This window comes from Pinus tabuliformis, chromosome 5_2 (assembly GCF_031772625.1).
Source record: "Pinus tabuliformis cultivar Carrire ecotype Pingquan chromosome 5_2, CPIR1, whole genome shotgun sequence".
NCBI lineage: Eukaryota > Viridiplantae > Streptophyta > Pinopsida > Pinales > Pinaceae > Pinus > Pinus tabuliformis.
The window spans coordinates 650564333-650589556 of NC_142306.1; the positions used below are offsets into that span (position 1 = coordinate 650564333).

The window sequence follows — 25224 nt, forward strand, 5'->3', positions numbered from 1 at the left end:
CCAAAGTCTGATTTGGAGCTATGAGGAACTCCCATCACTCATCATGAATGTTGACGCTTCGTACGCACGGTTATTCAGGAGTTTGGATGTCGTGGTGAGAAAGTATGACACCCGTTCGATTGGTATGCTCAGAGATGCCAAAGAGAAGAACCAAGTCAGACTAGATCTCAATGCATACTTTGATTAGGTGATGCTCATGGCCACCAGCGCATATTTGCAAGTTAGCATAGATAACATGCGGATGTACATTGTTGGTCCAACTTTTCTAAAGACTAATATGTGTATGTTACAGGACGAGTTCGACAGAGGTTCCAAATCAATATACTCAGAAGCAGTGGAGGCAAGATTTTGTTTGCAGAAAGATATCATCAAAGAGTACGTGGATGCAATTATGCACTGCCAATCATGGCAACAGTTCGTCACCGAGGATCATGGAGAGGATGTTGATGAGATGGTCTTTCTGCAGCCATCTGGGTCCTAGTGTTGTCTTGTCTGGTTGACTCAAGCCTCTTTTTTCCCCACATTGGTATATGTGGAAAATGTATTTTGTAAACATGGTGAAACTCCAAGTGTCATTAGTGGAATGCAAAAAATCATATGTAATGTAAAGAGTTATGTAATGAAGTTGAAGAGTCATGAGGGTAGTCCAAGAGTCACAAAGGGGAATGTCAAGCGTCACCCCACCCTTTGTTATAAATAGAACCTCATAAATCATAGAACATGCTTTTAGGAGCTAAGATTTTGCTAGGAATTGCTTAGAGGGGGCTTAAAGAGTATTGTGACGAGCCTTGGATTCTCCACAGTGCGAAGTGAGTACATATCTTTGGAGGAGCATGCGGTGGTTACTGTAATGTTCCACTATTGGGGCTAGTGGCTGTCATGGTTGTATGTATGGATGGAACTTCCACTTTATATAATATAACAGAGCCAACATGTTTCCTGCATGTGTTGTTATTGTAGTCCTAATATTCAGGTTACTTTAGCAATGTATGTAATTTTAACGTACGAATTTATGTATGGACTATTCTGTATGTGATTGTATGAATCTTATTGAAGTGTGTTGTTGGTTTAACTCATCACTTTGGATTGTCGACTATCCTTCTTTCCAATTTGTGATGTCTTTAAGCTCGTGTGTTCCTTTTAGGCTGCCTACTATTACAGGCTTTTAAGGGACACACTTCTTTCCCCCTCCATCTATTATAACCTCCCCATGTATCTCTTTTGACTTGCTGCAAGGTCACACACTTTCTTTTGACAAGGATATCTTTCTTACCTCTGCACGCAATCGTAGTCAAGGCATAACTTTACTACCCACTATTGGGACTCCTACTACAAACGGTCTTAGGTCTAGTTAGGACTTCTTACCGGGGAGATCTCCCGACATGTTGGTGGGTCCAACACCATCAACATGTTATTGGGAACAAAAGTCCAGTAAGTGTTATAGAGGAGATGGGATGCCTTACCCCACAGCCTCAAGATCAGAGAATATCACTCTCCTAAAAGGCTGAGGAATGCACTAGAGAGGACACCCTTGTAAAAGAGAATCATGCAAAGATTAAAAGTTAAGTGGATAGGACTCAAGAAAGTTTCTCTCAAAATGCACCTATCGAGGAGTCATGGCTAGACTATCTGACCACTTCATCACCCCTCTGTACATGATGATATTTGAAAAAGATCCACCTTGCATGTCTCAGGAAACAATGGAGGTGTTTCTGAACATTACAAATTGGTATGACTCACTTGATGATACCTTCATCAGGATGTATATTGCGGAGAAGGCTCCACATGTGTTGCCAAGGTTTTCCACAGACAAGTTGGTCATGTAGGAGGTTGCTTATGACATCTCGATAGGGTTATCAGCTGGATTGCATAGGAAGAAGAAGGCACCATGATATATGCTTCTTTTGTGAATTGGGTTGTACGTGATCCACAGTTTGAAAGAAGCAGATGCTGAGGTCGAGGACTTCAAGAAGCTTAAGTTCAGCACCAAGATTTTCAATCTGTACGATCCACATGGATTATGTAGGGACCACTGTGCGAGAGTGTACTATTCTTGGATGCACGGGGAGTGTCATTGGGCAAAGGAAGACCCGTGTAGATATTGTTATAACTCCTATATGCTTAATGAACTGGTGAACATGGTTGTAGAGTGGCTAGCGGCACTCAAGGCAGCAACACCATAGGGAGCAGCAACAACAGCAACAACAAGTAGCAAACCTGTGCAAGACAAAGGCAAGAGGAAGATTACCGAAAGCACAAAGACAGAGCAAAGATAGAAGTTTAAGGAAGACCCACTTGTGGAAAGAGTAGCTTTGGAGATAGATGCAAAAAGGTGACAACGTGACAGGAGAGTAGCCTAAAGAAAGAGGGAGAAGCAAAGACTAGAAGAAGAAGAGAGGAAGTTGCAGGAAGTAGAGTAGAAGCTCCAAGAAGAATAAGAGTTGCGCAGAAGAGAGAAGGAAGTGGAACATGAACATGAACAGGAGGAAGTGAAAGATGCAAAGATAGTGCAAACCACACCGATATAGGTTGAATACTGTGAATCATCAGCAGACAAGGAATAGGGTGAGAAGCTGCGTGAACAAAAACTTGCTTCGCAAGATGAAATGATAGTAGAACAAATGGCCATGGAAATGGAGCATCCGGAACAGGATTAGTACACCAACCTCATGCCAAAAGCAACTAAGGTCACCCCATAGGCTTCACCAACTCCAGAAGCAGAGCAAGTCGCAAGTGAACAAGGGGATACCATTATCCTTGAGGATAATCTAGGAACAGATGTGTACAACATAGCCTTTGATGCATCACAACACAGAGTTGTACATGCACGTAGAGCGCACACCTTGGATGAGCATGCATAACCTACGCAATTTGAAGAATGGGTGATTGTGTTAGATGTACATAGACATCCCACTACCTTGGTCAATGATACAAAGGCTTATGCCAAAGCCACGAGCTCAAGTGTGAAGTTCTTGATAGTGGAAAATGAGCGCATGGCTAAGGAGTTGCAAGCAATCAGGGAGAGAGAGGAACAATCAACAGGATCCACCAGAGGAAAGATGAAGAAAGCGATACCTGTTGAAGTATCATCTCTTGAGATAGTCACGCGAAGGCTGTATGACAGGTTCGTCACCGTGCATAAGGAAGTTCTCCATCTACATGGTCATTAGCAATGCTCCATCAAGATAGCTCGAACACTCAGAGATATACATGTCACAATTGATCATGTATAGACATGGACAATGAGGTACAAGGGAGCCCCGCTTCACTTGCACAAGATGATGAAGGTGCAGGTAGATTTGGACAAAGCACACATCCAAATTCTGATCTAGAACTATGAGGAACTCCCGCCGCTCATTTCCAATGTTGATGCTTCGTACGCACAGTTGTTCAGGAGTTTGGATATTGTGGTGAGAAAGTATGACACCCCTTCGATTTGTATGCTCACCAATGCCAAAGAGAATAACCAAGTCAGAATGGAGCTCAACGTGTACTTTGATTATTGATGCTCATGGCCACCAGCGCAGGTTTGCAAGTTAGCATAGATAACATGCAGATGTACATTGTCGGTCCGACTTTTCTCAAGACTAAGATGCATATGTTACAAGACGAGTTGGACAAAGTTTCCAAATTAATATACTCAGAAGCAATGGAGGCAAGATTTTGTTTACAGAAAGACATCATCAAAGAGTACGCGGACACAATTACGCACTACCATGCATGGCAGCAGTTCGTCATCGAGGATCACAGAGAGGATGTTGATGAGATGGTCTTTCCAAAGCCATCTGAGTCCTAGTGTTGTCTTGTCTGGTTGAATCAAGCCTATCTTTGTCCCCAAATGGGTATATTTGGAAAATGTATTTTGTAAACATGATGTAAAGTGAAATTCCAAGTGTCATTAGTGGAATGAAAACAATCATATGTAATGTAAAGAGTTATGTAATGAAGTTGAAGAGTCATGAGGGTAGTCCAAGAGTCACAAAGGGGAATGTCAAGCGTCACCCCACCCTTTGTTATAAATAGAACCTCGTAAATCATAGAACACACTTTTGGGATCCAGGATTTTGCTAGGCATTGCTTAGAGGGGGCTTGGAAAGTATTGTGATGAGCCTTGGATTCTCCACAGTGCATAGTGCGTACATATCTTTGGAGGAGCATGCGGTGTTGACTGTAATGTTCCACTATTGGGGTTAGTGGGTGTCATGGTTGTATGTATGGATGGAACTTCCACTTTATATAATATAACAAAGCCAACACATTTCATGCATGTGTTGTTATTGTAGTTCAACTATTCGGGTTACTTTAGCAATGTATGTAATTTTAACTTACGAATTTATGTATGAACTATTCTATATGTGATTGTATGAATCTTATTGAAGCATGTTGTTGGTTTAACTCATCACTTTGGATTGTCGACTATCATACTTTCTAGTTCATGATGTCTTTCAGCTTGTGTGTTCCTTTCAGGTTGCATACTATTACAGGCTTCTAAGGGACACACTTCTTTCCCCCTTCGTCTATTAGAACCTCCCCATGCATCTCTTTTGACTTTTTGCAACGTCGCAGACTTGCTTCCGACAAGGATATATTGCTTACCTCTGCGTGCTATCACAGTCAAGGCATAGATTTACTACCCAATGTTGGGATTCCTACTCCAAACGGTCTGAGGTCTAGTTGGGACTTCTTACCGGGGAGATCCCTTGACATGTTGGTGGGTCCAACACCATCAACACGTTGTTGGGAACAAAAATCTAGTAAGTTGTCTAGAGGAGATGGGATGCCTTACCCCACAACCTCTAGATTAGAGAATATCATTCTCCTAAAAGGCTGAGGAATGCAATGGAGAGGACACCCTTGTACAAGAGAATCATGCAAAGATTAAAATTTAAGTGGATAGGACTCAAGCTCAGTCCACCCTTGCTGCTAGGACTACAGAAGGAAGAAAATGAAGAAGAGGAGCAGAAGGAGTTGACAGAGATAGAAAATAATGCAAGCTTCTATCCCCAAGAAGGCACACCATCCAAGGAACCTTGGGATGCCAGGGAGGCCACCAAAGCCATGAAATAAATGGACATAGATGGTTGAGTTTCTCAAAGGATGATAAACCATTTCAGTAGGGGGTTATGATGAGGCTCATCAATAGGTACATCATAAGGGTCATAATTCCATCCTCCAGCTTAAGAACTATCTCTTTCTCACATTTATTTACAATTTTTGTTATATTATGCTTAGTGAGAGGGGTAAAAGATGTTTTTCTATGTAATGTGGCCTAATATGGTTTAATTCCAAGAAATGGAGCATTTTTTAGGTAATTTCCATGCAGGGGCTCAGAGTAGACAACAGGGAGAGATTCTAGGATGTTTTCCACCTCCTTAACTCCTTCAATCATCTGAATAACACCACACTCTCTCTCATGAGCTCGAGGTCTTTGGTAGCCAAGTAAGTGTAGTTAATGAAGATCAAGATCCACCCTTCTCGAGTTATGAGAGACAAACGTTCCTATTTTATAGGGAGCTTCTAGTAGCTACCCTCTTGTATAAATAAACATGTAAAAGAGCTCATTAGGATTCAAACTATTTTTTTTTCCAGCTAGGTAGCTATCGAGGTCAAGCACTTGGCACTGCTATTTTTGACTAGTTATGTGATGTATTTTACATTGATGCAATGATAATGAGAAGTTTCTTATTGGTTCATCACTGAGTTAGTTCCAGAGGGCCGAGGCTCTTAGGTTTGGGCCCATCCCCAATGGCATAGGTCCCTCTTTTTTATTGGTATCTCTTTTTAGTTCAGAGTTCTTATTAGTTCCTTACATTTCATTAGAAAATAACCCATCAAAATCTTGTGATTGCAACCTCCACCACATCTCTCACATGGGAGCATGAATGGAAGGATCTACAATCATAGTCCAAAAATACTATGTTTATAATTTCTTGGAAGAAGGTATATGTTAGTCATCTTGTTTTGCATGTGCTTACTATAGCCTAGGAGTTGATTTATTGACTAGATAAGAGTTTTTGCCATAGATTAGATGGCATTTAAATTCATCTAATCTTTTCCTCTATTAGTTGTTTCACTTTGTCAATGATAAAATGGTATATGCATGTGATGTTGTAGGGTTGTTTCGATCTACAGGCAATGGGCATTTCACCACCCCCATCTTGGACCTCTTAACCCTCTTTTATGAACCCCAAATTCTGTCTCCAAAGTTTTGTTCTTGGGATCATTCTCTTAGATCATCGTGAGCATCTCTCCTAGTGCAAAATAGGCTTTCCAAAGACTCTGATCTTGGCTAGGGGTTTTGGCCACCTTTCACCCATTTATCTCAACCTTTATCCACCTTTCCATCCCTTAAACCCATCATTCCTACCTCCTAAACCTTCTCGACAACATTCTTGTAGCATTACAGGCCTTCCTGTAGCAGCCTCCTGTGGCATACCTGTAGCAGCCTATTTCTCCACCTATTTTGACCTTTGCTAGAATCTAGACTTATTTGAGAAGTGAGTTAACCTCCTACTGGGGCGCCATGATAAAGAGAAGCACCTAGGCCACTCCAAACCCTCCTTTTCCTTCATTGCAAAATAGTGTAGAATTAGTTTTTTTATCACAGATTTGGCAGAAATAGAACATTGATTTATATGAGAGTGTGAGATAGATAGATGATGCATGGAATATTGTGTTGGGTCCCTATAATACTAGTGATTACACCATTACTATTGTAGTTATACCCCTTATTTATATTGTTGTGCCCCTATTACCCCCATGTTGTTATTTATGTGCCCCATAGAATCCCTCTATTATTATTTTTGTGGCTTTATATTATTATTGTTAGGTCGGCTGGATTATATTGTGACTCCTTAGACTCCTATATATAGAAAGGAGGTTTTGTCATTTGTATCATCAAAGAATTGTTCATTTATGTAATGTAAAGGAGGTTTCCCCCTCGAAGAGGCTGAATTCTAAGGCGTTGATCTATCTTTTCTATCTTTTCTTGAGCTGGTTTCATAACATTTGGTATCAGAGCTTTGGATTCTAGGGTTTCGCTGCTCCAAACAGGTCATCGTGGAATTTTCACTATAAAGTTTTTTCTGTGACATTTCAGAAGTCGCAAAAAAACCCATTTGAGAAGAAATCGTACTGAACCTTGGATCCGAATTTCAGAGCTTTTTGCGTGATATTTGCGGAGATATGATTTGAGGAAGTTGGTCTTTTTGCAGACTCCTGAATTACATTCAAAACAGGTGACCTGGGGAAAATCGTCATAACTTTCTCTCTGGGGATCGGATTGAAATTTCATAAGAAGGTACAGAAAGAGGACAGACTGTAGTTTCTTGTATGTGTGTTTCAGATTCAAAGGTTGAAACAGTGACTCGTGGCACGTCGTACAAGTTCGCTCTACTGAAATAGTCTAAAAGCAAGTCACTGTGGGAGATTTCACATAACTCTTCCTTGGAGAATCCAATTTGGGTCAGACTTGTGGCATTGGAAAGAGGACGTAGAAGGCTACTACAGATCACAATTTCAGAATTGGATGATCTGAAATTACAGAGATACATCAGATTCAATATCAGGCTTCTATAAAGTGAAAAAAGGTGTGTAGTTTTTTTTAAATTTTTTGTGTAAGCTTGGTTTAACGGAATTCAAAGGGCATAGTAAAGCATTATTATCGGTAACTGATGCCCTGAGGAAAGAAAATGAAAACACCTAGTAAGGAACCTGAAAGCTCTAGCATGACTCATGAAGAAGAGGAAGAAATGCTACATGATATATCAAAATTACAAGAACAAGTGCAACAAATGTCACGCTCACAAAAGCTAACAGAAGCTAAGATAAATGGCATGGAATCTAAGATAAATGGCGTGGAATCTAAGATAAAGGGCATGGAAGCTAAGATGGATGATTCAAACACAGATTTGAAGAGAGACATTGCAGATTTGAAGACAGACATTGACGAATTGAAGATAAATATGAATAAGTTGCTACAAGAAATGGGCACTAAGGTGAAAGGGTACTAAAGGAAACTCATGATGAGAACAAAAGAAATGTTAATCATGATTCCATAGATGCTAATGTTGGATCGAAGACTCACCATATTCCAAAAATTGATATGAGGAAGTTTGATGGCAAGGATCCTGCCACATGGATATTACAGATGGAGCAATTCTTCGATCTCAATAATGTGCAAAACACACAAAAGGTACGTATGGCAACTGTATATTTGGAACCAAATCAGTTTGTATGGTATCAATGGCTTTGCTCTCGTAAAAAATTATCACTTGGGCAATTTTTACGGAAGAATTGATAGCACATTATGAAGATACAAAAAGCAACACTTTTTTTAGCCAATTGATAAGTCTCAAACAAAAGGGTTCAATAATGGAGCACATTGAGGAGTTCCAAAAATTGAACATAAGGGTAAAAGATATTCCAGAGGAGCATAGGATTGATGTGTTCATAGGGTCTTTAAAGGATAATATCCAACATGATGTTCGCCTTTGGGAACCTGATTCATTAGAGAAGGCATTCAGGTTAGCAAGAAAAATGGAAAGCAAAATTATGGCAACCAGGAAGCATACCACTCACAACTATAAAGACGGAAGTGTTGTTGCCCCTAGTCTTCCACAACCTATAAGGTTGACACCACAACAATTGGAAGAAAAAAGAGCAAAAGGGCTTTGTTACAGTTGTGATAGCAAATACACTAAAGGTCATAAGTGTGCTGAGAAGAAATTATTCTACATAGATTGTGAAGAGGAAGAAGAAAAGGAGCAAGAAAGGTCAAAAGAAGAGGATATACTCCAGGAACAAAGCCTAGATGAAGAACAAATAAATCCGACCATATCTTGTAATGCATTGGCGGGAATTACCACTCCTCAAACCATCAAGATAGAAGGACAAATCAAGAAGAAAAAGGTAATAGTGTTGATTGATTCAGGAAGCACCCACAATTTTATTCATTGTAGGGTAGCAAAAGAATTGAATTGCTTCCTATATCCAGCACCAGAGTGTCAAGTGATGATTGCAAATGGAGGAACAATAAATTGCTCTGGAAAGTGCCATAATATCAAGCTATCCATGGGAGAATATGTATTGACTAGCCCAATGCTTTCCATTCCAATGGGAGGTGCTGATGTTGTACTAGGAGTCCAATGGCTACAATCCTTGGGTACAATAGCTTTTAATTTTCAAGAACTTTTCATCAAATTTTCTACGGAAGGAAAGGAAGTTGAATTAAGGGGTATTGCAGGGAAACCAGGAAAGATAATCAGCTCTAATGGTATGACAAAGCTTCTAAAAAAGGAGCAAAGAGGTGTAATTGCACAATTATGTTCGCTAGATGTTTCCACATTGGAATCATCTATTTCTCCAGATCTCCAAAAAGTCCTGGACAATCATTCCAAGGTATTTGAGACTCCCAAAGGTCTCCCACCTATGCGTGATCATGATCATGCTATTCATCTGATTCCAGGAAGTGTTCCTCCAAACATCAGGCCGTACAGATATCCCTATGTCCAAAAAAGTGAAATTGAACGTATGGTTGCAGAAATGCTAGAGGCTGGTATAATTCAACCGAGTCAAAGTTCTTTCTCTGCTCTAGTAGTATTGGTGCACAAGAAGGATGGATCATGGCGCATGTGTCCGGATTATAGGGAGCTCAACAAGCTCACTATTAAAGATAAGTTCCCCATTCCTGTCATTGATGAATTACTGGATGAATTGCATGGATCAATTTACTTCACCAAGTTGGATCTTCGTTCGGGATATCATCAAATCAGAATGAAGATTGAAGACATTCCGAAAAACGGCATTTAGAACTCATGAGGGTCATTATGAATTTTTGGTCATGCCTTTTGGCCTTACCAATGCACCTTCAACATTTCAAGGTTTGATGAATTCAATTTTCAAACCATTCCTTAGAAAATTTGTGTTAGTATTTTTTGATGATATACTAATCTACAGCAAGTCTTGGAAGGATCATGTTGAACATGTTGACAGGGTGCTACAACTATTGGAGGAGAAACAATTATATGCAAAAAGATCCAAATGTTTCTTTGGAGTCCAGGAGGTGGAATATTTGGGTCATATTGTATCTCATGAAGGAGTTAAGGTAGACCCTAGCAAAATTAAAGCCATTAAGGAATGGAAAATCCCCACATCCATAAAGCATCTGCGAGGATTTCTTGGGTTGACAGGGTATTATCGCAAGTTTGTTAAGAATTATGGGAGAATAGCAGCACCTCTAACAACATTATTGAAGAAAGATGCATTTTCATGGACTTCAGAAGCAACAAAGGCCTTTGAACATCTTAAAGAGGCAATGTGCCAAGCACCGGTCTTAGCTACACCGGACTTCACAAAAACCTTTATTGTGGAATGTGATGCTTCAGGAAATGGAATTGGTGTTGTTCTAATGCAAGATGAAAGACCCATTGCTTTTGAAAGTCGTCCAATCAAGGGAAAGTTTTTAAGCAAAGCTATTTATGAGAAGGAAATGTTGGCAATACTCCATGCACTTAAGAAATGGCGACCCTACCTAATGGGAAGACACTTCAAGGTAAAAACGGATCATGATAGCCTTAAATACTTTTTAGAACAAAGATTATCCTCTGAAGAGCAACAAAAGTGGGTCACAAAGATGTTGGGTTATGACTTTGAAATCATCTACAAAAAAGGGAAGCAAAATGTGGTGGCAGATGCACTCTCAAGAAAGGATGAGGATGTGGAAGCATTGTTGTGCGCCATTTCTATTATCCAACCAGATTGGATAAACGAAGCAAGGGAGGAATGGAAGAATGACGAAGAAGTGTGGGCACTTATTCGAAAGCTACAACAAGATTCCAGTACGTCTGATACATTTAGCTGGAAAAATGATTCGTTATGGTACAAAGATCGCTTATACCTCTGTAAGAATTCCCAGCTAAAACAAAAGATTCTTATGGAATTGCACACTTCTCCCTTAGGAGGGCACTCAGGATTTTTAAAAACTTACCACAGGGTTAAGAAGGAATTTTTTTGGGATGGCCTTAAATCAGATATTCAAAAGTTTGTGGCGGAATGTTTGGTTTGCCAACAAAATAAAGTTGAAACAATTAAGACACCAGGTCTATTACAACCTTTATCCATTCCAAGCCAACGTTGGGAGGAGGTTTCAATGGATTTTATCACAGGTTTACCCAAGTCTGAGGGAAAGAGTGTCATCATGGTGGTAGTTGACAGACTTACCAAGTATGCACACTTTTGTGCATTATCACATCCATTTAAAGCCAGTACAGTTTCTACTGCATTTATGGAAACAATTCAAAAGCTACATGGAAACCCAAAGATTATTGTAAGTGACAGAGATCCCATTTTCACTGGAAATTTTTGGACAGAATTATTTTCTTGTCTTGGTACTCAGTTAGCTCATAGCTCATCTTATCATCCTCAATCTGATGGGAAAACTGAGATAGTAAACAAATGTTTGGAAGGATATCTTCGTTGCTTTGTATCTGATAAACAGACACAATGGGTCAAATGGTTGCCTCTGGCTGAATGGTGGTATAACACTTCCTTCCATACAACAACAAAAATGACCCCATTTATGGCACTTTATGGGTATCAACCACCATCCATCACATCATATTTAAGAGAAAATTCTAAGGTTCAGGCAGTGGAACATCACATCGAACATCAACAACAAGTCCTCCAACTCTTAAAGGATAACCTCGTGTTGGCACAAAATAGAATGAAACAACAGGCAGATCAACATCGCAGTGAAAGAAGTTTTGATGTAGGTGATTGGGTATTCCTACGGCTACAACCATATAAGCAAATGTCCCTAAAGCAAGCTAAGAAGGATAATAAATTATCACCAAAGTATTATGGTCCGTACAAGGTGTTGCAAAAGATTGGTACTATGGCATACAAATTGGAGCTTCCTGCAGCTTCTCGATTGCACCCAGTTTTCCATGTTTCATGTTTAAAGAAGGTTATAGGCGACAAGCTCCCAGTTCAAACAATATTGCCAGAACTTGACGAGGAAGGAAAAATTATATTGGAACCAGAAGCAGTCACAGAAACAAGAACTCGACAGCTACGAAATCGATCAATTTCAGAGTATCTTATCAAGTGGAAGAACTTATCCGCTGAAGATTCCACATGGGAGGATGAGAATTTTATGCAGAAGTATCCAGAACTACTCAAGCGTTGAGGACAACACTTTTTTGAAGGAGAGGGGCATGTTGGGTCCCTATAATACTAGTGATTACCCCATTACTATTGTAGTTATACCCCTTATTTATATTGTTGTGCCCCTATTACCCCCATATTGTTATTTTTGTGCCCCATAGAATCCCTCTATTGTTATTTTTGTGGCTTTATATTATTATTGTTAGGTCGGCTGGATTATATTGTGACTCCTTAGACTCCTATATATAGAAAGGAGGTTTTGTCATTTGTATCATCAAAGAATTGTTCATTTATGTAATGTAAAGGAGGTTTCCCCCTCGAAGAGGCTGAATTCTAAGGCATTGATCTATCTTTTCTATCTTTTCTTGAGCTGGTTCCATAACATATTGAGTTATGACTTGGTATGCTAGCTTCCTATCTACAAGTAGATTTGGTAGCTAGATGGTTGATTGGAAGATAATGTAGTTCCATTTCTGCAAGTAGTGTACCTATTATCTTTTCATGAATTGATTCAATAACATTTAAAAGTTAATGTTCAAAAAGCATTTTCCTTTTTATCATTAGAGGAAGATTCTAATTTTTACCTTCATTAGCTAGTTTTCCTTCTAATTCAGTAAGAAGAATGGCCTTGGAGAACTATTGATCAAATGTCCTAATTGAGGGAGGCATGAGTAGAATACCATCTACTGTGCATATTGTACTGTCACCTCGAAGTTTGTATGAACCCCAGGTTGATAAATAGATTTGAGGAGCCCTTGGGAGTTGCATCACTCTTGGTGCAATACCAGGGATCACCACCTTGAATGATGCCTAGTGCTCCTTTATATAGGCTTCCTTGTGTCCCTTAATAGGCTTACATATCCTTATAGATAGGTCGACTTATCCCTTTTGAAGGCCAACTTGTCCCTTTTGAAAGCTGACTTGTCCCTTTTGAAGGTCAGCTTGTTGTAGCATCATGACGAGGTCTTGGAGGGTCTTTTGACTATACTTCAACTCAAATAAATTTTCTTTACAATATGTAATATCCCAAAATGGGTCTTCAATACATGATAATGACTCATTTGACTTGTAGTCTAAATGAAAATCCCTACAAGCACTAAATGGGTATTTGATCTAAAATAAATTTCCCTTTAGCATGAAAGCCATGCCTCAAGAATAACAATAATAAATTAATTTTTCTCTTTACAATAAATACATAGAGTCGTGATTACATATGTTATTATGAAGACCAAACCTAGTTACATATTTCAACACTACCTCTTAACTAGGGAGGTATTCATAATCCATTCAAGGTACTTGGACATTCTCAATCTGAATAATTATCATAAGAAGAGTCAGATTGGTAAGCCATATTATAAGCTATCATTTCAGCTTATCTCTTTTCATCTTATCATGCCAATCATCATTGTCACATAACAAGGCCTTAACTAACAACTCTATCTCTCCACAAGATCAAAGTACAATGATGGCGAGACCAATGACTGAGAGACACCATCATCATTGTCTCTCAAGGCGCATACTCCACCAGGGTGTTCATAGGGTATGTACCTTCATGACAATTCCTATCTTGGAATAACACATCCTCAAGTAATTTCCTCTTCGACTAATCTTATCTTGGATTCCCTACTTCATCCTCAAAGAGTATAAGAATTAGTCTGAGATTCTTACCTAATCCTCTATTCTTTCTTCACAATATGAAGACAAGAACGGTGTGCCTATCTTCCCCTCTCAACTATGAAGATATGCTTATTCCTATAAAAGGAATATACCTAATCTCCCTCTTATCTAGTGACTTGTCCAAGCTCCTTCTTAACTAGGGACTTGTTACCAACAACAACTTACAACTTTTTGGTGGAGATCATGGTACTATTAGCTACTTGTAGGGATCCTCCTTTAGATTTCATGAACTACATCATCTTCTTCATGGAGCCTTCATCTTTCGTAGGGAATCTACCATCCATCACTTTCCTTCGTGAACCATATAAGCCATGTCATCCTTCTTTTCATCGGAAAGTGATCTTCTAGTCCACATATTGCTTGTCTTCATTCGACTACTTCTGCCAAGTCATGCTATTTTTAGGATCTTCCATCCATTCGAGTACTAGTTATAGGTGACATCTAACACTCTCTTTTGGTATCCCTGTATCAACCCAACCAGATGTTGTTAAAAAATAAAAAATGAATATCACATCAAAGTTACCTTTTATGATGCCCTTTTATCATGACATTTTCTTTCTTGCAACAACATCCTGCATATTCATAAATACATCTCCAAGAAATTCAATGTCAAGGGTCTCCTTTCTTTATAGACCTTATCAAGGTCTTCATACCTTCTTTATGGAAATTTCATAGCTAATTCTTCTAGTCATGAGATGATGATTTGTTATGTTTTCTTACGTGATTATAGTTGCATCTTTCACGATATCTTATTTCACATATTGTTCCCTAGGAACTCCCATCCATAGTTCTTTCATCTTTTTCAACCACCTCATGTTCCATATGAGGACATATTATGTTGATTTCATATTTTCAATATGTGAACCATGCATCTTTCCAAAGGAAGAGACCCCTTTCCTCCGATCATGCTCATGAGGTAGAGCATTTACCCATGCTCTTTGTAACTATATGATGTTATGAATTAATCTATAAAACATATACATACCTCTTTCCTTTTGGTCATCTATACTTCCTTCAACAACTTCCTTTCCTTGCTTGAAAGTGTGGCATTCCTTTGTCATCATACCATCATCCTTCTAATCAATGAATCCCATACAAGGTGGAGTTCTTAGCGAGACACTTGCTTCTTCCAAGAGAGGTGAACCTTCTAATTAATATTCCAACGGAGGATATTAATTATCCTCATTCTGAAAATTCTCCTTCCTAATGATGATGATGTATGATGATTTCTTTTTACCATGCGAGATGAATTTCTTCATGCATACTATTTATGCTTTCAATGAGGATACCAAGAGCTACTTCCTTTTTTTGATGACTGCTACATCCATGTAGACTTCTATTTTAGGTATGCTTTCAAGCTTCTATAATGATGTAATCTCCTAATATAATGCATCCTATCATGCTTACAATGATTTCTACCATGATTTCTATTTTTTATTTTTTCTTCGTAGGTTCTTCCACTTCTTCAATGATATGGGCTTCATTTCTTTCTTTCCTATTATTATTGTACCTCATGAGTTTCAGACACTCTCTCTTGAAATGTCCATATTCTTGACAGCCATAACATTGGATCTTTGACATATAAATCTTCTTCTTTTTCTGAGGACCAAATTTTCCAAACTTTCCTTTTCTTCTACCCAATGCAAGGAATGCTTGAACTTGTTCACTTGGTCCTAAATCACTTTTTGCCTTCAACCTAGTTTCTTCAATCTTACACAATGACCAGAGTTCACTAAATGGGGCGGCTTCCTTCTTTTCATATATGCTTGATATGAATTTGCCCCATTCATCATGTAGTGCATTGAGCACAACAATGGTCATTTCTTTATTTGACATTATTTCCCCCAAAACTTGTTTCTTATTTCTGACACCTTCATAAGATATGAGGCATATATCCTTTCTTTCTTTAATACCTTCATCTTATATAGCTCGGTCATCAAACGTATGACTTCTCTAGCGGCGCTTATGGAGAATAATTCTACTAATTTCTCATAGATTTCTTTTGATGTCTCCAAATTTGCTACATAATATATGAGGGGATCCTTGATGGATTCTATAAGGATCCTTTGATCCCTTATTTCTCCTTTCATATACTTATCTAGAGCTTCAGCTTCTTACTTTGGAGGTTTAGTGATTGAACCCTTAACATGTCCAGCGACTTCATTTTCTCTAAGGATCAAATTTGTCATCTTCTTCCATGCAAAAAAGTTTGATGACCCAACCAATTGTTTGCTCTCTTTGCAAAATGAAGTCATTTTGATAGATTCAAACATAGATATAAATATACTTACTTGTCAATTGAAGATACTCCTAGATGATGAAATATTCATCTTGATGCCTTTATTGATGATGTTGATAATAGAATATTTCTTCTTGATGAATTTATTCCTTCAAGTATGATTTGATATTGATCCTTGAATAAAGAAGAGGGAGATTACCTGGATTCCTTGATGATAATGAAAGTGTTTCTTCCTTCTTCCCTTGGATGTAGAGACTTCTAGATGCTTCGATGTGTGTTAGGCCCCTATACTACTAGTGTAACCCCTTATTATTATTAGTACAACCCCCTTATTATATCGTTGTACCCATGTAGTCCCCATATTGTTATTATTGTGCCCCATAGAAGCCCACTATTGTTATTATTGCGCCCTTACATTATTATTGTTATGTCAGCTCTGATTATATTATGACCCCTTAGACTCCTATATATAGAAAGGAGGTCTTGTCATTTGTATCATCCAAGAAATGTTCATTTGTGTAATGTAAAGGAGGTTTCCCCCTCGAAGAGGCTTATTTATAAGGCATTCATCTATCTTTTCTATCTTTTTGTGAGTTGGTTTCATAACATTTGGTATGAGAGTTGTAGATTCTAGGGTTTCGTTGCCCCAAACAGGTTATCGTGGAATTTTCGCTATAAAATTTTTGCTACGAAGTTTCAGAATCTACAAAAAAACCCATTTGATAAGAAATCGGTCTGAACCTCGCGTCCAAATTTCAAATCTTTTCGTGCTATATTTTCGGATATATGATCTAAGGAAGTTAGGGTTTTTGCAAGCTCCAGAATTTCACCTAAAACAGGTCATCGTAGAATTGTTGCTATAACTCTTTCGCTAGAAAGTTTTAGAAGGTAAAAAAGAAACCCATTTGAGAAAAAATGGGTCTAAACCTTGGCTCCAAATTTCAGATCCTGTCTCGCTATATTTGCGGAGATATAATCTAAGGAAGTTAGGGTTTTTGCAGAATCCCGAATTACATCTTAAACAGGTGACCTTGGGAAAACCGTCATAACTTTCTCTCTGAGCATTAGATTGAAATTTTGTAAGAGGTTACAGAAAGAGGACAAAATGTAGTTTTCACTGTAGCGTGGGAAATTTGGCATAACTCTTTTTTGGATAATCAAATTCTGATCAGACTTGTGGGGTTAGAAAGAGAACTCAGAGAGCTACTGCAGGAAGGAATTTCAGAACTTGATCTGAAATTACAGAGTTACAGTCGTTTCAAGATCGAGCTCCTAAAATCAAGAAAAATCGAGATGAGGAAGTTTGATGGCAAGGATCCGATAAATTGGATACTACACATGGAGAAATATTTTGATCTACATGGTGTACCACTGTTACAAAAGGTATGTATTGCATCTTCATATTTAGAACAAGATTGATTTTTATGGTATAAAGGGCTTTGTTCTCGTAAACCACTTGTTACGTGGTCAATTTTCATGGAGGAAATTATAGCACATTATGAGGATACAAAGAGCAACTCCTTATTTAGAGGAACACCACAACAATTGGAAGAAAAAAGAGAAAAAGGGCTTTGTTACAAAGTGGAAATAAAAATTATGGCAACAAGGAAGTCTACCCCTCACAACTATAAAGATGGAAGTGTTGTTTCTCCTAACCTTCCACAACCTACAAGGGTTACACCACAACAATTGGAAGAAAAAAGAGAAAAAGGGCTTTGTTACAATTGTGATAAAAAATACATTAAAGGTCATAAGTGTATTGAGAAGAAATTATTTTACATTGATTGTGGAGAGGAGGAAGAAAAGGATCAAGAAACGTCAAAAGAAGAGTATATACACTAGGAACCAACTCCGGAGAAAAAAGAAATGAATTCGAGCACATCTTGTAAAGCATTGGAAATAATTACTACTCCTCAAACTCTCAAGATAGAAGGACATATCAAGAAGAAAAAGGTTCAATAAGTGAAAGATCACATCAAGAAAGAAGAAATGAATCCAACCATATATTGTAATGCATTGTCCGGAATTACCACTCCTAAAACTATCAAGATAGAATGACATATCAAGAAGAAAAATGTTCAAGAAGTGAAAGATCACATCGAGCATCAAGAAATGAATCTGACCATATCTTGTAAAGCACTGGAAGAAATTACCACTCCTCAAACTCTCAAGATAGAAGGACATATCAAGAAGAAAAAGGTTCAAGCAGTGAAAGATCACATCAAGCATCAACAACAAGTTCTCCAACTTTTAAAGGATAACTCCACTTTGGTGCAGAATCGAACGAAACAACAGGTAGATCAACATTGCAGTGAATTTTTTTTTGATGTAGGTGATTGGGTATTTTTACGACTACATCTCAAGCAAGCTATCTATGAGAAGGAAATGTTGGCAATACTACATGCACTTAAGAAACGGAGACCTTACCCAATGGGAAGACACTTCAAGGTACTAATGGATCATGATAGTCTTAAATACTTTTTAGAGCAAATATTATCTTTAGAAGAACAGAAAAAATGGATCAAAAATATGTTGGGTTATGACTTTGACAACATCTACAGAAAAGGGAAGAAATTTTTTGTTGCAGATGCACTCTCAAGAAAGGATGAGGATGTGGAAGCATTGTTTTGTGTTATTTCTATTACCCAACCAGATGGGATAAACGAAGCAAGGGACGAATGGAAGAAGGATGAAGAAGTGTGGCCACTCATTCAAAAGTTTCAGAAGATCCCAATTCAAACAATATTGCCAGAACATGACGAGGAAGGAACATGCAACAATCATACATATAACTTAAAATGAATATTGAAAGCATAAAAATTATACACCAATAATTATGTCCTCAAATTAACTTTTCCTTTAAATATTCCAATCTTACATGGAAGCATCCACACATTTTCAAAATAACAATTATGTTGTATACACTAAAATAGATATGCACTTACTGAGATGACCCTACCTTTGGCCCTACTCCGATTTTCTGCTTTGAATCTACTCTACTCTTGATCTTGAGTCATTTTGGTGTACACAAATGTGTGTATCAACTTCTCTCATATTATCCTATTTATGCTTTGAGATAGACATCTAATCTCCTCAATCCTAGCAACTAATTTCCCAAATGTTAGCAACTAATCTCCCAAAAATTATTAACTTATCTTCTTAAGCCTAACACCCACTTTATCTCAATAATGAGGTGTAGGACTAATATTAGAACAAATCTAACTCACTCATATTCTAAAATCTCTAGGGTATTTCATTTAGATATCTATGATTACTAAAATATAAGAAATTTAACTTTCACTTGTATTTATTTAAGTAAAATTACCTCTGTATTATTTCCCACTTTTACTAAGTAGTTACTTTAAGTTGTCTCAAATTACTTTTTTCACTTTCACACCTAAACTATGCAAGAAGATCTTTCTCAAGCTATAGTTCTCAACACCTCAAGTGTATGTTCAATGCATGAGTAGTAACTTAACAATGCAAAATATTAAAACCATACATATGGAAACACCAAGCATATAACATGAGGTCTTGTAATTATGGAATGAATCCAAGTTCATCCCTCAAGCTATATTTCTCAACACCTCAAGTGCTATGTTCAATGCATGCACACAAGTTAAGGTCCCATAAACTTGTTTCTTACTACTTTGAATAGATATCCGAATTGAAGAAAAAGCTTTGGCAGCATATTCTTTTAGTACCTACACTATTATTAGATTAGAGTAGTAAATTCACAATGCAAAAGATTAAAAGCATACATATTAAAGTGTGAATCATATAAGAAGAGTTATTGTGAGTATGGGATGAATTCGAGTTCCGCACACAAGACACACATCTCTAATTTAGTATGACATAAAAAAGGAATTAGAAAAGCATACATTGTTTTTGTTTTAGAAATATGACCATTATATTTAAAGGACCTAAAGACATTCTTGTTGAAAATTAGATGTAATAAAATGGTTAAAGGATTTTATTTAATTTGGATTGAAAGTTTAATGTAATAGAATTTCTGGTTCATGTTAATGATAATAGTTTAGTGAAAGTGCTTTGAATCATTATGAGAATGCTAAACTAAACTAAAATTTATTTATGTTTGGTTCAGACTAAACTAAAATTTCCTTATGTTTAGTTCGGAACTAAACTAAAATTTCCTTATGTTTAGTCCTAGGTCCATTCATAGCACCTTGGGCAAGAAATTATTTAAAATGAAGGGTTATCTCTGTCTTTCTCACTTTTAAATATATTTTTTTCTAAATTTTTATTTTTTATATAAATTTAAATTGCAAAGTTGTTATAAGTGGTTTTTTAGCATTTTGATACTATTTTCTATTATATTTTTGAGCATTTATGGATCTGGTTTACTCATTAAATTTGATAATATATGTGAATTTGACTAAGAAATGAATAATTTGAGCTTCCATACAATATATGATTTACAAATATTATATGATTTACATGTATTAAATGGTTTTGACTCATTAATATCCAAAATATAACTCAAAATTGAGTTATATAATTAAAATTATAAAACTATATACATTTTACAATTATATATAACTCAAAATTGAATTATATAATCAAAATTACAAAACCATTTATATACATTTTACAATTATACTTAATTGTGACAATAATATAATCAAAATTACAAAACCATTTATATACATTTTACAAAAGAATTTGGGACTAGGGAAGAGTAAAAAAATAAAAATAAACTTAAATGAGAAGGGGCAACCAAGGTAAGGACCTAGGCATTTCTAGGGATTTAAAAGAAAATGCAAAAAAACTAACTGTTAACATTAATGAGGATATCAATCCATCTTCAACGTGACTAGATGCATGAACATGACTCTCCTTTCTAACAGTGTTTCCTCGAAATTATGTTATCCTCTCATATTCCATATTATTATATCTATTTAAATTTATAATATATTAATAGCCAACCATGAGGAATTTTCGATGGTCAGCAGTTTGCATGAGTTCCAAATAAGAACTGCAACTGTTTATATCGTGAACTGGACTAAGTATTCTTTTTATCACTATAAAATATACTTAACTTACATTTAGTATTCCACATATCCCAATACAATCTTGAATTTATATATTCAAAAGCAATAGTAAAAAAACGTTTATAAAATCACAATGGTATATGAATATCTTTAACCATGAAGCTGCTTTTTTATGTGCGTACAACGAGCTAGGCATAAAAATAAAACCATTAAAGTGCATAGAAACACTATAAATTCACAAAAGTACATTAAAATCTTTAACCATGAAAATTTTTATTGTGATTACAGCTAGTTTAGTTCCTTCCGTTTCTCTTTGGTTCAACTCTCTGTATTTTGGCAAAGTATTCAGGTGGCACGACACCGTCGAAGCCCTCCGTCAAAATCACTCCGTTTTCAGAAACAAAAAGCTTCATTCCATCTGCTAAAGCCTTTCCTACATCTAAATATATCATCACTTCACAATCACTGCGTATTCCACTAATTACACCATTGTCTGCTGGTAAACCTCGTGCAAAGTGGACATGGTTTCTTTGCATACGCTTAAGCCCATTCTTCTTAATTGAGTCCAGGTTTTTCAAATAAGTACCGTGTACACACACCGGAACTTCTTCAACCGACCGTATGGGTTTTAGTAATTCCTCTGAATTTATACCCTGCATGCTATGCCCTTGATTTGCTCTAATGAAAAACTCGTTATTTTCATTCAGCAAACTAAAGCGTTGCTTGTTATCCCTCCTAACTACCTCTCTGAAATCATCAACAGTGTGAGAGTGAAGAGGAATTCCTGCACGAGTTGTCATTTTCAGTTTGAGTAAATCTTTGAGGGCCACGTATCCATCACTTCGAATGTTCAATTTCAGTTCAACCGCCCTATGCCGCAAAACCGATGACAGACATCGACCCAACGCATCAATTCGATTTCCTGAACCAGAACCCACAGAAAACCTACTCTCTGACCTTCCAGGATTCATTTTTCTATATAATTAATTACAAACAACACAACACAACCCGATAACAAACCACAACGATGAAACACCCAACGCCGGGTCTGCTGCAACTGCTCAAAGCGGCGGCTATGTGTTTGTCGTGAGATTGAGTAAACATATTATCCGAATAATAACATATTATCGCTATTTATTTATATGTCAAATTCAAATTGGATGTGGCCGCAAGGGTGACGGATCATACATAACTCAAATTTGGATGTCGGCCTTCAAATTTGGATAATTTGTGGAATATCCAACCTTACATTACATACGTATGGGAAATTTGGGCGTTGCCCTCTTGAATTTTATATTTATATTTTTTTTTAATGCATTGGGTTATTATCAATATCTTGATTTGAGCATATAATGGGACACTCACGCCTAGAGCAATACATAGCCTACTGGCACATATTAGATCCTCTAAAACGTTTGACTTAGAGGTTGGGATCTATATGAACATAGAGGAAAACAAAGATAGTGAGAACATAGAGGAAAACAAAGATAGTGAGAGCTTTATTCAAAATAAAAATGCAGCCCCAAATTCAGTTTTGGTGGACTTCTCGAAAGTAACCCAAGAAAACATGTAAAGGGAAATGACTCTAGTGGTACCTCTCTTTTTACTCTAAAATAGACGTAGGTAAATAGGACATAGGATCACTGTTAAGTAAAATTCACTCTGGTTTAGAGTTAAAGTTGATTAAGTTAAACATTGATGGTTTTTTGGTACATGGTATTGTGTCTCATGTAATGGAGCTTAGGTTAAATGTGTAGATGTAATGCGATGTAACTTAAAATTCTTAACTAAAGTTGATTAAGTTAAACATTGATGGTTTTTTGGTACATGGTATTGTGTCTCATGTAATGGAGGTTAGGTTAAATGTGTAGATGTAATGTGATGTAACCTAAAATTCTTAACCATAGATACTCACTCTCACTTTGCCATTGAGATTATGAACTTGTGAATAGGCTTTGTTATTAAGAACCAGTATGGATCCATCTTAAGTAAGGATCTAATTAATGAGAGAAAGCAAAGTGAATAACAATAATAGAGGAAAGACAGTGCATGAGTTTTTTAAGTTTTTCATTATGGTATTTTAGTTGACATGATTGATCCCGAATATGGGTTCAATATTTTACAACCAATTAAGTGTTTTTTAATTTATATACTTTCATAAACACAATACAATGGAATCAAATTTAAGAGAGAGAGAGAGAGAGTGACAAGGGAGAAATAGGGAGATAGTGGAAAAGATAGAAGGAGAGAGGGAGGGATATAGTGACATAGTTTGGGGGAAGAGAGAGAGAGAGAGAGAGATAGATAAGGGGAAGAGAGAAAGAGGGAGTGAGGGAGAGATAAATAGATATAGAGAGAGAATGTGTATATTTTGGGGTGAGATAGAGAGAGGGAGTAAGAAAGAGACACAAAGATACAAATATATATATATATATATATATATATATATATATATATATATATATAGATTATATAGTATTTTATAACCAATGTAGATCCATGTTAACCTTGGATCTATAAAGCATCTAGATGGATCAAATCTCTTGAGGAAAGGAGATGAAATCATTTCCTCAAGTTTTAAACTCAAATAAAAGGTTTTCACCTCGAGAGATTGGAGGATAAAATGTCTTGAGGAAAGGACATGCAATCATTTCCTCAAGTTTTAAACTCAAAAAAAGGTTTGCACCTCCAGAGATTGAATCCCTCTTGGCGCTTGATAGATCATAGGTTAAGATGGATCTAGGTTGGTTTATAACAATACAAGATTCTTAGCCATGGATACCCATCCTCACTTTATCATGGATATTATTTAATTGTAAAAAATAGGCTTTGTCAATACGATGGCTTATCAATACCACATGCCCCAAAAGCATAACTTATTTCACAATCAAAAATATTTTATATCAGTATGAAAATATTCTTAAGCATTGATATTCACTCCCACTTTACCACTGATATTATTAACATACAAATATTCTTTGTTAAAAGACCATGGGCCAATAATATGGCTTATCAATACCACATGCCCAAAAAACATAACCTATTTCAAAATCAAAATATTTTATAAGAGTATCAAAATATTCTTAACCATGGATACTATTAACTTGTAAATAGGCTTTGTTACTACCATGGGTTATGAATACCACATGCCAAAAAAACATAACTTATTTCACAATAAAAATATTTTATAACAATATCAAAAGATTCTTAACCATAGATATTATGAACTTGTGAATAGGCTTATTTATTAAGGACGAGTTTAGATCCGTCTTAACTAACGATCTAAGTAATGAGAGCAAGAAAAGTGACTAACAATAATAGAGGAAAGAGAGTGCATGATATTTTTAAGCTTTTTACTACGGTATTTTAGTTGACATGATTGATCCCAAATATAGGTTCAATATTTTACAACCAATTAAGTTTTTTTTAATTTATATAATTTCTTAAACACAATACAATGGGAATCAAATTTAAGAGAGAGAGGGAGTGACAAGGGAGAAATGTAGAGAGAGTGAGGGAGTGAGGAGTGGAGGGAAGACAAAGAAGAGGAGAGGAGAGAGATAGGGAGAGAAGGGGAAGAGAGAGAGGGAGACACAAATATGGAGGGGAGAGAAATATGGATAGAGGGATGGAGATAGTGACAAAGTTGGAGAGAGAGAGAGAGAGAGAGAGAGAGAGAGAGAGAGGGTGAGGAGGGTGAGAGAGAGAGGGAGACACACAGATGGAGGGGAGAGACAGAAGGAGAGAGGGAGTTGGGAGAGAAAGGGAGGGAGAGGAAGGAAGAGAGAGAGAGGACCCAAGAGAGAGAATGAGAGAGAGTTGGAGTTGGAGGGGCAGAGAGAGGGAGTGAAAATGGAGCAATGGAGAGAGAGTAAGAGGTATGAGAGAGTTGTAGAGAAGGGGAAGTGATAGAGGGAGAGAGAGAAAAAGGGTGGGATAGAGAGATAGATAGATATAGAGAGAGAATTTGTATGTTTTGGGGGTGAGATAGAGAGAGGGAATAAGAAAAAGACACATATACAAATATAAATATTATATAGTATTATATAACCATCCTAGATCCATCTTAACCATGGAATTGATACTAGTGCTAGAGGTGAAGGGAAATATGATTTACTTTGCTCATTATAA

At 36.9% G+C, this 25224-nt stretch overlaps 1 pseudogene; it reads right to left on the reverse strand.

Annotated features, from left to right (window-relative positions):
* Positions 1 to 21386: 21386 nt before the first annotated feature.
* LOC149160730 (uncharacterized) lies at positions 21387 to 22064 on the reverse strand (annotated as a pseudogene).
* Between the last annotated feature and the right edge of the window lie 3160 nt (positions 22065 to 25224).